Here is a 14734-nt window from a genome sequence, read left to right on the forward strand (position 1 = left end):
TATCAGAGCAAACATCTATTGATATGTGTATAAAACAATCTTATCTTAATCATTATCATACTAAATGTGGAAGCCTCATGCTTAAAGTTGAAATACGAAAATATCCTTGAAAAATTGGATGATCATTTTTCCTTTCATAAAAGAGTAAAACTACCTTCAATTAATTGATTAATTTGGATTTAACAAATTAATATGCCTTCTTAAAATCAGTGTCCTTCAACGTAAATGGAAATAAAATATTGTACTCAATGTGTCTCTCTCGTGTTTATACACAACATTTTAGTTGCTTATCTATTCCCTTCTCAACTTGAATTAAATGATGAAAATAATCATCTCAGGAAAAAAAAATGGCTAATAGAATGCTAGAGAACTCTGAAAAGTTTTAAAAACAAATCAAGAAAACTCTATGCTTTACCAAAACTTGAACAAAGTTTAGAGAAAAATTTATAACATAAATCACTGAAGCAACATAGAAAAGAAAAGAATCTAGAAAAAAAGATGATTTAGAATGTGCAGAACTATGAAAACTCACTCTTTTCATAGTTGTTTAAATTCTCAATTATTTTTTTTCTAGATTCTTATCCTTTCTGTGTTGTTTCAGTGATTTGTGTAATATTTTTTTCTCTAAACTTTGTTCAAATTTTCCTATAGCATAAATTTTTCTTGGTTTCTTTCTGAAAAATTTCAGAGTTTTCGAGCATTCTATTAGCCACTTTTTTCTGAACTGATTTATTTCATCATTTAATTCAAGTTGGGAAGGAAATAGCACAGCAAAAAAAGTGGCATATAAACACAAGAGAGACACATTGAGTACAATCTTTTTTTGCTATTTTGGTTGAAGGGCACTGATTTATAGAAGATATATTAATTTGTTAAGTTCGAATTAATCAATAAATTGAAGGTAATTTAACTTTTTTATGAAAGGAAAAATGATCATTCAATTTTTTCAAGGATATTTTCATATTTCAAATTTAAGCATGGGGCTTCCCAATTTAATACAGTATGATGATGATTAAGATGAGATTGGTTCATACACATATCAATAGATGTTTTCTCTAATATCAAATTAGAGATAAAATAAATAATTGAAAAATAATTTGAAATCCATGTTGGACTACAAGGATAAAATTGATTTTGAGTTCTACTTCTAAAAAGTCGTGACTATTGAGAAACAAAGTATTTCTACACATTTTTATTGTCTACTTGTTATTTTTAATCTAGACCTGGTTTGGGTTGTATCCCCCGGTTGGGACATGTACTAGACATATTTTAGGGGGTCAACTTAAGTCATTCTAACCTACTAAGGCAGTCTAAAATCATAAACTCAGCACACCTTTTACTTTTTAACTCACGTTCTAGATTAACTCTAGACAAGCATACAAAGGAAGAACACATAATCACGTCACATGAACAAGTCCCAACTCTGTATTAAACTTGCTTCACAAAGAAGCACACAAATAGTTTATCCCTACAAAATTTGACCAAAAGACACTTTGCCTAAGACTGATCTGCCTATGCCTTTAAATAGGCTATAGCACCCAGTCACATGCCAGGCACATGCCCACGAATTCACTTGACAAGCCAAATTTGAAATTCAAACTACAAATCTTATCTACAATGCTAACAAGTCTCCAACGGCTAGAAACTGCCAAATTCTCCCAACTCCCCACGCATATGTGAGGAACACGTGAGTAACCTTCAGCATTGGCACCAAAATAACCCTTTAGTCACCCAATATTGTGCCTACTCATATGCCAACCATGTGCGTTGGTCCTGCCTCACCCAGCTTTCCATCGAGGGGAAATCTCCTTAATCGCTGCTCTTGTCCAGCACTTAGCCTTCAACTTGTTTAGCCATGAACTTGTCACAATCACAACCTTGCCATGCCTTGCCTTAGCCTGCCCAGTCCTTGACATGCCTTAGCCACGTCTTGCCTCACATGCCTTAGCTTTTCCAGCCCTTGTCATGTCTTAGCCACACTTTGCCTTACATGCCTTAGCCACGCCACTGCCAAGGTCTTCTTTTATTTGAACTTAATCTTGACTAAGTCATTGGTCCTTGACTAGGTTCATAATGTAAAACCCTAGACAAGCCCAAGCCACTCAAACCATCACACTGAGGGTCTAACACACTTCCCCCACTAGATGAGTTCATCGTCCTCGATGAGACAGAATCTAGGTAAGCCTGAATCTCTTCTTCGAACTGCCATAGAGAGGTTCCTTTTTTTTCCCATGTGACATCACACACCTGCTTTCCCTTCTATTGAACCAGAAACTCTGTTCTCTGATTCTTTTTGCTTTGTCCCAAAGTCCTATGATCCAGAATCTTCTCAATCTGTTCCTCGGACTGTGTCCGTAAAATAGGAGGAGCATACCTGGTAGCAAACCTTATTGGATGCTCAATATCCTCATGAAAAGGTTTCAGAAAAATCACATGAAATGTCTTTCCGGCAACTTCAACTAGAGTGCAACTTCACCAACTCTTTCTATGACTTCAAATAGTCCATCATATTTTGAAATCAGCACACGCTGAATCGTTTTGCTGCTGATTTTTTCCAGATTTGGGAATTAATTTTTAGCAACACCTCATCTCCAACTTGAAATTCTAAAGCACGCTGATGTTGGTCAGCATACTTTTTCATCCTCTTGGTTGCCTTCCTCAAGCTATGTTGCGCTTCAACCAGCATCTCTTGCTTGTCACGTGCATACCTATAAGAAGTAGGACATTTACCTTGGAACTTAGATTTAGCGACTTCTAGTGAGGTGTTAGGTTGCACACCCAACACTAACTCAAACAAGCTCTTTTCTGTTGTCGACGACCTATGCAAGTTATAACAAACCTGTGCATTGTCCAGCAATTCCACACAATTCCTTTAACTTGTTGTCACATAGTGTCTGAGGTATTGTTCAAGCAGATGATTGATGCTTTCATTTTGTCTGTCAGCTTGTGGATGAATTGTCGTTGAGAACTTCAAATCAGTGTCTATCATGTTAAAGAGGTCAGTTCAAAATCAGACAGTGACCCCTTACCCTCCTCTTTCGGCAATCCACTAATGAAGTCCATTGAAACAGAAGCCCACGGACACTCCGCTATAGGAAAAGGTTGCAGTAACCCCGCTTTCTTTTTTCTTTCTGTCTTGTCTAGTTGACATACTAAACAGGATTTTACATAGGCTTCAATGTCATCTTCCACTTTTCAGCTAGAAATAATTTCAATACAGTAGTGCCATCATCCTTTCAACACCTGGATGCCCAACATAAACAGTATCATGTGTTTCTTTCAGAAGTTTTCATCACAGCCCATCACCTTAAGGAACCACAGTTCTTCCCCATCTAAAATAAAGCAGATCATCCTTGATCCAATACCGTCTAAATGTACCTTCTTTCACTTGATACATTAACTTAACATATAATGAATCAAAGTCAACACTAAACAGAATCTTATCAAGAAAATCAGATTCTAGTAATGGCATAAACTGTAGCAAATACATGTTTGTGGCGCAATGCATCAACAACTTGATTTTTCTTTCCCAGCTTATATATCCACACGAAGTCTTATTCATCTAATATCTCATGCCATCAGTTTCTGCTGAGTTTTGAAGTATGTATTAACCACATTGTTCGTCTTGATAACGAACTTCGTCCCATGAAGATACACCCTTCATATTTGAAGGCAGTAGAGTACTGCCACCATTTCCTTTTCGTGTGCAGAATATCTTTTCTCCACAAGGTTAAACTTTATGCTTTCAAATGCAACAGGATGTCTGTTCTGCACCAACACACCACTAACAGCATAATCTAAGCATCAATATACCTCAAAAGGAAGATCAAAGTCAGGCAGTTGCAGTATTCGATTAGAAGCAATGGCCTTCTTTAGTGAATTGAAAGCCTATTCTCTTACTTACGACCAACACCATTTCACCTTCTATTTCAGCAAATCTATCAATAGGAAGCCTTCTTGGAATAGCCTACTATGAACTTCCGATAATAATTTGCAAGTCCTAAGAACGACCTTAGTTCCTTTACCCCACTAGGTTCCTGTCATTCAACAATTGTCTGCACTTTCTTAGGGTGCATGCGCACTTGGTATTTGCTTACCAAATGGCCTAGGAATTTTACCGTATGACTTGCAGACTCATATTTTTCCATCTTGACACAGAGTTGATATTATCTAAGTCGTTGCAGAACCTTTCTCAAATGCAGCAAATGTTCATCTAGAGTCCTACTATATATGATTGTCATCTAAGTAGACTAATACAAACTCATCAAGGTACTTGTAAAGAACGTTGTTCATTAAATTATAGAAGGTAGTCGGGGAATTAGTTAGCCCAAATAGCATTACAAGGAACTCGTAACTACCGTATCTAGTTACACAAGTGGTCTTTGGGGATTCCCCACGGCTATGCGCACTTGCCAATAGCCAGACCTCAAGTCTAACTTAGAAAAGAAACTAGTCTTAGATAGCCTATCTAGCAAGTCTTGGATCAGCGGCACCGAGTACTTATTCTTCACAGTAAAGTTATTCAATGCCCTATAATCCACACACATTCAGAGGCTTCCATCTTGCTTCTTCTGAAACAGATAGGTGCACTAAAGGGAGTCGTATAAGGCTGAATCACCCCCGCATTCAGAAACTCATACAATTGCTTCTGAAGTTTAGCTAATTACAGTGGCGACATGCAATAAGGAGGGCGTGTTTATGGAAATGATCTAGGAATTAGTTCAATTCTGTGATAAATTTCCCTTCTTGGAGGCAACTCTCTTGGTAGTTCAGGTGGCATTTCATCCTTGTATTCCATCAGTAATTTAGCAACATCATCCAGAACTTCTACATGTACATCCAGCTTTACTTTAATTAAGGCAGCAAGGTAAGCGCACTGACCCTTTTTTAATCCCTTCTCAAAAGTAGTGGATGATAGAAATGCAGCAAGTACAGCGGTCTTCTTACTTCCCTCAGCAAATGTCTGGATTCCCTTTACGAACCCCAGGTCTTTCTCTCCCATAAACATCAAACCATCCAAATGTGGAATTGGAGCAGCCTTAAATTTTCTCATGAAGTAAATTCCTATAAACAAGTTGAAATCATCAAGTGGTACCACAAACAAAATGTGCACCCCAGACCAATGGTTGATCGTCAAAGGCACATCTAATGTTATGACATATCCTGGTTGTGCAGCAAAAATGACAGCCTTCATCTTTGTTGCACAATTAGTTACTTTCAGTCCATATTTCTTGACAATCCTTTGAAGCCACGAACGTGTGAGTAGATCTTGTATCAACCATAGTGACTACAGTTTTCTCGCCAATATTCATTCCAACGTAGATTATACTGTCGTAGGCAACAGAAAGATCACCTACCGTGTCAGCAACATTTACATAGGTAAATTTTCCAATGACATCCTCATCTACATCCATCACACTAACACTAGACAATGTGTTCAATAGTCGTAATGTATTAACATATGCAGCAATTTCCTATCCCTTCCCTTTATTTTGTTTATCCTCCTCAACCAGAAGAGCATTTACTTTTTCTTGGTTAGGACAGTTCCTTGCCTGATGGCCTTGTTTCTTGAAGTCCAGCAAACATTGTCACTAGTCTCTTTGCCACAGTTAGCCGATGAAGCATCCATCTTTCCCTTGCCTTTATCATTTCCTTCCGACCTGCTATTATCTTTCTTTCAGTCCTAACCATTCTCTTTTTGCTTCATCTTTGACGAAGGAGTCAGGTCAGTAGTGGCACTAGTTGATTGAATATCAATCAAAGCATCGGTGGCAGCAATTACTCTGGGCAGATCTTGGGCCTTCTGCCTGCATAATTCATTTTGTGTCCACCCCTGCATTCTAGAAATAAAATTATGCAACTTATCTTCATCAAACATATTTTGAATATCCAACAGCACCGATGTGAATTCCTTTACATATTTTTGAATGGGTCCCACTTGCTTCAAACGCTTCAACTTGTCCCTAGCAATTCAAGAAGAGTTACTATGCAGGAGTTTTTCTCAAAGTGCATCCCTCAACTTCTCCCACGTATCAACTTTGCGTCGGTTTGCACTTTCATCATTGTGTTCTTTGTCCGCCACCACAAAATTGCATCCTACGAAAGTAATGGACGGCAATGGTCAACTTATCCGCCTTAGGAACATGGGCAGTAGCAAAACAATGCTCCAAGTCCCACGTAAAGTTTTCAAACTCCTTGGCCCCACTAACACCATCAAATGACATTGGCTCAAGGACTTTAACTTTAGAGTCCTCCCCACAAATGGGATTAGAACTAGCCAGAACCAAATGCAATAAAGTCAATTCGTTTTGATGATCTTCGTTGTTCTTCATCAAACCATCAATTTGCAGCGTTGCTGCTTCATGGAAGTTGGCATTCTCTACCAATTGTTCCTCAATATTTGCATTATTTAGGCCCAACTCACCATGGAAAGTTTCAAATTTCTGTTTGATGCCCAAAATCTGCATGAGTAGATCCACTAGATTTGGGTCATTCAGTCACTCATCTGTCATCCCAACAAAGGCTTCACGCCTGTGTGAATGATCTCATAGTTCTAAGTTTCTCACCATTTTGGTAACCTTGATCTGATACTAGTTGTTAGGGGGATAACTTAAGTCGATATAACCCACTAAGGCAGTCTAAACACTTAAACTCAGCACACCTAATTGACGTTCTAGATTAACTCTAGAAAAGCATACGAAAGTAGAACACACAATCACGTCATAGGAACAAGTCCCAACTTTGTATTAAACTCACACCACAATGAAGCACACAAATAGTTTAACCTTACAAAATTTGACCAAAAGACATTCTGCCTAAGACTAGTCTGCCTAAGCCTTTAAATAGGCTACAACCCAGTCACATGCTAGACATATGGCCACAAATTCAGTTGAAAAGCCCAAAAGATAAGCCAAATTCGAAATTCAAACTACAAGTCTTATCTACAATGCTGACAAGTCTCCAACGACTAGAAACTGGCAAATTAGCCCAACTGCCCACGCATGTGAGAAGCACACGCGAGTAACCTTCAGCTTTTAGCGCCAAAATCACCCTTCAGCTGCCCAATCTCACGCCTTCTCACGTGCCAGCCATGTGTGTTGGTCCTGCCTCGCCCAGCTTGCCATTAGGGTGTAATCTTCTCAACCATTGCTCTTGTCCAGCACTTAGCCTTCAACTTGTTTAGCCACTGAAATGACCCAAAAAGTTCTTAAAAATGTGCTTCGGAAGTTACCGGAAACTTGTTTAGCTATATATAAAAAAATCCGTTTCGTTTTTCAAAAATCCGACTTCATATTCTTGTTAAGGGGGTCAAATTGAGTGGGAAATGGGTCTAACCCAAATTTTAGAGCAACCGTATCAAAATTCGAAATTTCCAAGCGAAGCCTTTTTCGAGGGTCTACTTTGGAGGGTCATATATCCTAGCACACAAATTATTGGGTGGCCAATAACATATCCATGGAAATCCCTTTGAGTTAGCTACCTAACGCACTTCGTTTCACCTCATTCGGAGTTCGGACGAAGAAGTTATGCCCATTTTCGTAAAATCTGTCCGGCAGGAAAGGCAAATTTCCAGTGAGCGTTTTTACTGTTCACCCGCCTCATTTTTTTTTCTTAGTGTTGGACCATTTTTCCAAAGGGCATATGTTATTTCCTATATACCATTAGTTTAATTCCCATCTCTAAAACATTTCCCAAAACACCTCTCCCATACTTAGACACATTTTCTCTCAAGTTCTCTCAAGAACCCTAATCCAAAACCTTCCTCAAGATTGAAGAGACTCTTGCTCCAAGTTCCAAGCTTCCATTGAAGACACTCTCAAGACCTTCATAAAAACTCAAGGTATGTGGTGTTGAACTCATGGGTCCTTCCACCCATAGTGCCTAGACTCTATTCTACTCACTAATTCATGGTTTAAGTTAAGATTCATAAATTAGTCTTGTTCTTTGTAATAATTTCCTGCACATTGAATTTTAAACATGAAAAGTGATTGTTTTGAGCATCTTGTGACTCTAGAACTTGAACCTAAATTTGGAATGGATGTGGAGATTTTCATGTGGTATTGTGGGTGTTAAAAAGGTGTTGTTGTAGGTTGTTCACTGGTTTGGCTGCATAATTACTACCCTATTTTCCATGCTCTTTGATTCCATTACATGCCTTCAAGGTGTTTGACAAAATGTCCAACTATGGAGAATTGATGAATCGATGCTTTAAAGCTTGAGTTATGAGATGTATGGAAATCCAGAGATGTGTTGATGACAAACTAAGCTTGTGTATATGTTCATTCCATACGTGAGATTGCATTAGAGCCTAATGGGAATTTCCTATATAAAGTGTTGCATGACCATGCCCGATCCGGGGGAAAAGAACCGGACAACCATGTGAGAGGTTTATATCTCACCACCTAGGATGCTTGGGGTGTGACCAACATCAACCATGTGAGAGGTTTATATCTCACCACCTAGGATGCTTGGGGTGTGACCAACATCAACCATGTGAGGGGTTTATACCTTGCCACCAGGGTGTCCGGGTGTGAACGGCATCCCCCATCCTAAGTTGGGGTTATAGATTGGTTGGATTATGCATACATATATGATATCTACTATTAGTATAGATTTACTTAAACATGTTTTGACTTCACTTTGATCATGCATCCTCATATTGTTATTCATAATGCCTATGAAACTATTTCTTGTATTTCGATTGTGTCCTTGTCTATTGTTGTGTTGCACCCCGCATACTTAGTACATTCCAAGTACTAACGCATATTTTGCCTACATGATGTCACCATGTAGGGACCGGAGCTACTCTTGATCCTTCTCTCCATTCACGTGGCTAGTACGGTGCTTATCCGAGTTGTTGGTGAGTCCTCAATGATTCGAGGGCTATGTTATGTTTCCTACTCCTATGTTTTGAGACTTTAGCTTGCAATTGTATTTTGACTATGAGGGGAGCCGGTAGTATGTCATAGCCCCGTCCTATCTATGTATGTAGAGGTGTGCGTTGGACAAGTATTTTGTAAATGAGCTTCACTCTTGTTCTATGATGTCATTTTGAAATGGTTTGCCCTTAGTCCCTATTTCCCGTTAAATAAATGTTGAATGTATTTCCGCGACCGATGAAGTGTGATGACAAGTTTGAGAGGCTTGTTTGGGGTTCCTTCGGGTTCCTCATTCGCCATGTCACGTCTAGGCCCTAGGCTTGGGTCGTGACAGCCACGACCTTGTCATGATCACAGCCTTTCCTTTCCTTGCCTTAGCCTGCCCAACCCTTGTCATACCTTAGCCACGTCTTGCCTCACATGCCTTAGCTTTTATAGCCCTTGTCATGCCTTAACCATGCCCTGCCTTGCATGCCTTAGTCACGCCACTGCCAAGGTATTCTTTTATTTGAATTTAACCTTTACTGAAGTCATTGGGCCTTGGCTAGGTTCATCTTGAAAATCCCTAGCCAAGCCCGAACAGCTCGAACCATCACACTGAGGTTCTAACAACATCTTTCCTTTCTTTCTTTTTTCCTTGTTTTTGGTTGCACATGAATTCTTGGTTCTAATTTAATCAACATATATATATGCTATGGTTGTTTTTAATCTATTTTTACTATTTCAGCAGTTTATTTACACATGCTTTAGGAATTTTAACATCCCAATAATGAAAGGAAATTTGGAAAAAATAAGGCAACGACTCTGTTCCGTCTTTCCCGTTATAGCGGTCGACACATCACTACTGCAGCTGACACTATAGCTGGAAAATTCCCGCCATTGAGGAAGCACTATAGCGGGTCAGTTCCCCGATGAGTTCAGCCCAGATATTTGAAATTTTCTATAATGTTCCTTCATTCCCTAATGCCCATTATAAATACTAGTCCTGGAATCACAACACAGTCTTGAAATAACCCACAATGATTCCCAACCATGTACAATACAAACTTTGCGTCATATAAAACATCAGCCACATAAGCAACTCATCATAAGCTATTTCAAAGTATCACAACTCAACTTAATCATAGAACAAAATTAATTTTCAGTTATTTTTCTAACATCAATATGGTTTGGGCTACAATTTCACAGTCATACAAGCAAATATACTTCGGACATTTGCATTTATTTGGGGAAATCCAGAGACCTAATGACAATCATCAAATTATATCACTAAATCAAATCAGGTTCATTATATTCTACTCGCAACATGAATGACCACTAAATGACAATTCATGCACTTACATGACCCTTAAAGGCATATACCAATTGGAACCTTCCCGTTTCCAATCTTTCCTTGCTTATATTCCTTCAATCGTGACAACGACATCTAGTTTACTTTTTTGAGATTTCAATTAGGATCTGAAGTTATCAATTGGACTCAACCCATACCACAAGCAACACACAACACGAGAGGAGTGAAGAGGTTAGAGGACGTTTTACGATTCGGCATAGCCCTTTAAAGATTAAATATGGACGTCAACACACCAATCGTTAGGATTCTATTCGACATTTTCTCCTATACTAATAGACCATTAACATGGGCTTTGATTGTCACGAGCCAAACCATCGGGCCGTACTGGTACCTACTCGAATACCTAGATAGGAGAACCCTTACCCCCAAACTGGAGCATGAATTGTGGAAGTGAACAAAATATAAGCTAAACCCCCTATAAAATACAGAAATTCTCCCAAATATATTAAAATAAGTACTTTGTAGAAATAAGCCAATCCCTCCTAAAGAACTAGTTAAATAGGTACAAAATCGTCTTAAGAGAATACACAGTTCAAAATTAAGTAGAATCAGCTCCCATATGAAAGAAGAGAGGTAGAAGTTTTCGGGTATAATCATTGTCTTCACCTAAGAAACATCAGTGATCAAACAACTAGACGATGCCAAATGGCATAGCAAGAGTAGTATCATTACAACCACATGTACTGGTGGGAATCATCCATCGACCTAAATCTACCTCATAATATCAAGCAAACAATTAAAGAAAATGAAACTTGGAGAGATAATTAAGAATATGATCCTTTAACCACCACCCTTACTACCACGTAATACCACCCTTTAACTCATATGTTCTATATCATGTCATTCCACCTCCTTCCACTGCCAACTCAACCATTTAGACCATTCCGCCCTCATATCAGATCGTATCCTAACCCTTCTATTACATAGAGACTTTCCGAACAGCTCATTCTACAACCACAAGAATTCTTCTACTATTTTCATTCCTTAATCCAAGTCCCCTATTAACTCTGTTAACATGCCTACTACTCTCCCTCAAGCTCTAACGCAAACACCCTAGCCCTAGACTAGTTTAGTATACCACTTGTAAGACTTTTACTAAACATCCTTGACTCAAATTCCCCTATCAAATATGTCCCAAACCACCTACACTGACAAAACAATGCAAATTTGTGAATAAGAAAAACTACAAGTCAACATCCTAACTTAACAACAGCCCGAGACATTTCCAAAACATAACAATCACGTACACCTGATTCATCACACCTTTCAAGTAACCCAAACCACCAAGGATTCCTAAGACATTATCTATCATTTTAAACATATAGTCCTGGTCTACACGAGAACAATCATGGCATCTAAACACAAATTCCAGCCACTCATGCACTAACATGAAACAATCATGTCACGAAGAAGTAAACCTGGTTCTCTCATGAAACTCGCACAAAAATAGTCAATGTAACAGGTGTGGTACTTGAGCCAACCATTAGTAATTTGTACCAGAGTGGTACCTGAGAGGGAAATTTGATGGTTCATACCTGGAATTTGTTGATGATTAATTCGCTATGAAGCTCTTTCTTAACAGATGTATTAACTTTTTTGGCTCGATCTATTGAAAAGAGAAAATAGTGAATTGGTCATCTTGTTATTACTAAGGATATAGATATGGAAGATTTAGAGATGATTTATTACCAGCATCATGTCAAAGAAGTTACTGATAGAATCGATTAAACGACATCAGTGGGGGCTTTTGATGTATAGAGTTAAACCGACACAACACATGTCGGATCTTGTTCATTGAATAATCGCTTCATGGTAAAAGCTCTAGTTCTGTGTAGAGATTGACTTGCTCGTGATGATTTGATGGAGCCGATGGACGATTCAACTTCGGAGGCAGCTTTCTGCTTTTGGATTTACCAAAGTTTTCTAGAGGGTTCTTTGTCATTTTGTTTCCTTTTTATTCGTTTTGTTCCCTAACCTAGGTGGATATGGGCTTATTCGAATCGGGCTTTGTGGACTATTTTTTGTTCATTTAGAATAGAAGGTGGCCTTTGCAAAAATAAAAAGAATAAATTAGAAGAAAACAAAGTTCAACCAAAACAAAGTAAATCAAAAATTTTACTTTAGCATAAGAGACAAATAAAAAGAAATGTATAGCATTTAATTAATTATAATTATTTAATATAAATTATCATTTATTTAAATTACTTAATTATATAAAATTTAAATAATTTGATAAAAACTCGGATATTCATAAGGAAAATATAGTGAAAAATTATATGGAAGAAATTAGAGTTGGCATCATCATTAGACTAAAGGAAGGAGAAACTTGAGCATAGATTTTATGTACTTGTCAATTTAAAATATTCAGTGGGCTTCACCAATTCAATGACATTTTAATATAGGGCAGGATATGATCTGTAATTTGGTGGAAAAGGATGGACTTCTATGGAATTGTTAATAAAGTCTAAACAATAAAGTAGAAAAGATAACATCTATGAGCAAACTGATCTTGTAAAATGTTTCAAAGACTATAATACCATTGAAAAGTTTATTTAATATCCAAAAACTAACATGTTGAAATCATTGTTTTTAATATACAAAAAAATAAAAGTATCAATTTATTCTCTATGTTTTAACATTTAACACGAATTTATATATTATTTGATATCAAATGAGCTTGAACATGCAGGTCACTTAAAGAGAATATATTTTTATTGAGCAACTTTCACATATAGCAAACACAAAAATTTTATTTGTATGTTATAGCTATAGTTTGCATAATTGTGTTCCATAGCAAACATAATGTTTGCTATGGCTATTTCGCTATACATATATACAAAAGAAGCTGGTTATTTCACTATTTATATATACAAAAGAAGCAATTGTATAATCTGTTTCGGTATACATATACAAAAGAATCAATTGTATAATATGTGTTTGTATAAAGGGAGAAAGAGAGAAAGACAAAAGAAAATTGGGCAGGAAAAGATCGTATTTGTATAATCATAAGTGTATAGGACGAAAATATATGCATTTGTATTTGTATATACAATTTTCTCTCGCTTTATACAAACACAAACGCAATGTATACATTTGTGTTTGTATAAAGTGAGAAAGGTGAGTGAGAGTGGCGAGCGAGATCTGGAAGAGTAGCGAGCGAGATCTGGGAGAGTAGCGAGCGAGATCTGGGAGAGGGGAGAGAGGGGAACGAAAATATATCTATATATACAATTTTCTCTCTTTATAGAAACACAAAGGCATTTTATATATTTGTGTTTGTATAAAAGCGAGCGAGACTGCCATCCAGAACGAGAGTAGCGAGCGAGATTCCACCAGGGAGAGAGGCGAAATAGGAACAGTTTGCTATGGGGTACAATTAAACCAAACTATGTTTATAGCATTTAATTTGAATTAATAGTTTGTTAATATATACAATTTTCCCTTTTTTATTCTATATCAATATGCACATTAGGGGTTGGGGTTGCAGGGGAGTATGGCAATCTAAATTCATGTCATGTATGACCCATTAAATAAGAAAGAACATTTCAATAAAAAAAAAATTAGAGATGATATTTTTTATAACAAAATAGGACCCCTAATTAGCATTTTTATATTATTATGTTTGGTAAATATGGGTCTAATTTTGTGTGTATATATATGAAATGTATCAAACGAGCATGTATATTACACACAATATACACAGTTATCATATTTAAATTTTACAACAAATTTATTATTTCCTTAAATTTATTATCTATTTCGTATTTTATACATCATTCTCTCTTTTCCTTAATTTAATCTGTTTTCCATCATTTAATTCTCTCGTTTCCTTAATTACATAAAAAAAAAAAATTTACTCAAATTAAATTTCTTTTCCAATACTTCATTCTTTTACGGCCCAAAACGGGTGTGATGACACTTGTCTTAATCCACCAAAACAAGTCAGTCTAAAACCCAACTAAAGAGATAAATGCGGAAGTAAAACATAATGTCTGACTAATTTAATTTCAAAATCATGGATATCATAACATAACTCAAATGTAACAAAACCTAGTTGTCACATGTACAAGCCTCTAAGTAGTACATTAGATTCAAAGAAGTGTCTTTGTCTTTAGAATAGAACAAAAACATAATAAAAGAGTAAGAGGTCTCTGCCGAGATAACAAGTAGCTACCTCACAAACTCTCCAACTGTAGCCTTGGACTAGAAGAGAAGAAGGAGTAATCACGATGATCCGGAGTCATGACCTACACAAGTGTAGAAGCAAGGAAGTGATTACCAAACAACACGGCACTTAGCAAGCAAACAACTAACTCTAAAAAAGCAATATAGAACACAAGTACTCCAATCATACCAATTGAACCTCCTCAACTACAACTTGTAAGAAAAAATCATCACAACCTAACAATTTTAACTCCATACCGCAAAGAGCGTAAAGAACATCATAAATTGCACCTCAACGTGAATAATCAAATCACCACAGTAATTCACAATTCAATAACAA

Source organism: Solanum verrucosum, unplaced genomic scaffold, assembly GCF_900185275.1.
Source record: "Solanum verrucosum unplaced genomic scaffold, falcon-dt-bn FXZP01000257.1, whole genome shotgun sequence".
Classification (NCBI taxonomy): domain Eukaryota; kingdom Viridiplantae; phylum Streptophyta; class Magnoliopsida; order Solanales; family Solanaceae; genus Solanum; species Solanum verrucosum.